The sequence below is a fragment of the Peromyscus californicus genome, unplaced genomic scaffold (genome assembly GCF_007827085.1).
Source record: "Peromyscus californicus insignis strain IS unplaced genomic scaffold, ASM782708v3 Scaffold_8__1_contigs__length_139910024, whole genome shotgun sequence".
In the NCBI taxonomy this organism is placed as follows: domain Eukaryota; kingdom Metazoa; phylum Chordata; class Mammalia; order Rodentia; family Cricetidae; genus Peromyscus; species Peromyscus californicus.
In genome coordinates this window covers 58346221-58347990 of record NW_026294606.1, presented here as the reverse complement: position 1 = coordinate 58347990, position 1770 = coordinate 58346221, and the positions used below count along the sequence as shown (strand labels likewise).

The 1770-nt window shown below is 48.0% G+C and overlaps 1 pseudogene; it reads left to right on the top strand.

Annotated features, from left to right (window-relative positions):
- Positions 1-219: 219 nt before the first annotated feature.
- On the top strand, positions 220-1557 carry LOC128104152 (DNA-directed RNA polymerase I subunit RPA49-like; annotated as a pseudogene).
- The last annotated feature ends 213 nt before the right edge of the window (positions 1558-1770 follow it).

Genomic DNA, 1770 nt, shown 5'->3' with positions numbered 1-1770 from the left:
TAATAATAACACGAAGTTTTCCTAGATTCATTTACTCAGCAAACACGGAATGAATGTCCACTGTGTGTCAGGGAACACTTTAAGGCTCTTAAGGAATGTCACTATGACAGATTGTCAGTTCTCATGAAGCACATACTCTCTAGGGCATCTCCCAAGACTCATTCTAATTATGAAAACCAGTGTTCCGGTGTATGCGTCCCCATGTGAGCTGGTGAGTTCATGGCTACCCAGGTGTCTGCCATGCTGGACGGACAGACTGAAGACGTGGAGACAGAGGTGCAACAGAGTGCAAGGTGGCTGTACTGTGGGGAGCCTGACGACAGGCAGAAAACTTGCTGGTCCAGTTCTCCAATGGGAAGCTGCAGAATCCAGGCAACATGCACTTCACCTTATACAACATCACTGATTTGGTAAACCCCAGGCTGAAGAATCAGCAGATCCTGTCAGCTGAAACAGACAGGCTCTCCTATGTTGGGAACAATTTTGGGACTGGTGCCCTCAAATGCAACACTCTTTGCAGACACGTTGTGGGAATTCTTAATAAGACCTCTGACCAGATGTAAGTATATGATGCTGAGTTGTTCAACATGCAGCCAGTCTTTGCTGAAGATGCTATTGAATATGAGCCTCCTCTGGAGAATCAGACCAAGACTTTCAGGGAAAAGTTGGATTCTTGCATTGAAGTCTTTGGAAGCACCAAGCAGAAGCGGTCCCTGAACTCCAGGAGAATGAATAAAGTTGGCAGTGAATCTTTGAATCTCACAGTAACTAAAGCCGCAGAGAACATCATCGATACAAAGGGTGTGAATGCTCTGGTCAGTGATGCCTTGCAGGATGACTTGCAGGATGATTTCCTCTACCTCCCTCCCTGCTATGCTGATGCAACCAAGCCTGAAGACATGTACAGATTCGAAGACATTCTGTCCCCGGCTGAGTATGATGCTCTTGAGAACCTATCCTAAGCATTCAGAAAGGTCACATCAGAAGACATACTGAAGATGGTTGAAGAGAACAGCCACTGGTCCTTCATCATAGAAATGCTGAAGTCTCTGCTGTCAGATGAGGAGTGTGGAGACCCGCAGGCCCGGAGCATCTGGTTTCTAGATGCCCTCATCAGATTTCGAGCTCAGAAATTGACAAAGGGGGAGAGTGCCCTGGGACCTGGAATCCCCCATATCATCAACACCAAGCTGCTGAAGCACTTCACCTGCCTGACTTACAACAATGGCAGTTTACGGAACTTAATTTCAAGTTCTATGAAGGCCAAGATCACTGCGTATGCAATCGTGCCTGCCTTGCACATAAATGACTTCCAGATAGACCTGACAGTGTTGCAGGGGGACCCGAAACTCAGTGAGAAAAGGATGATTGAGATAGCAAAAGCCATGAGGCTGAAGATCTCCAAAAGAAAGGTGACCCTGGCAGATGGCAGGAAAGAGGATCACAGACTGGGCACTCTGTCTGTCCCCCTGCCTCCGGTCCAGACCTCAGACCGTTCAAAGAGGAAGAAGATGAGCTAGGTGTTTCCAGACGGGCTGTTCTGGCCACTCCCATTTTTGTTTTTTGAGAAAGGAAGCAGACTGGATGTTGTGGGACTTATCTATAACCCAAGTACTCAGGAGACCGAGGCAAGAGGATTGCGGAGCCTGGGCCTGTCTGGGACTCTGCTGTGCTCCACCCTCGCCCAAGGCATGGTTATCGTGCCTGAAGCCAGCATCCCAGTTATACCGCTAATGTGGAAATTAAAGCGATGGCACAGGTTTGAAAAAA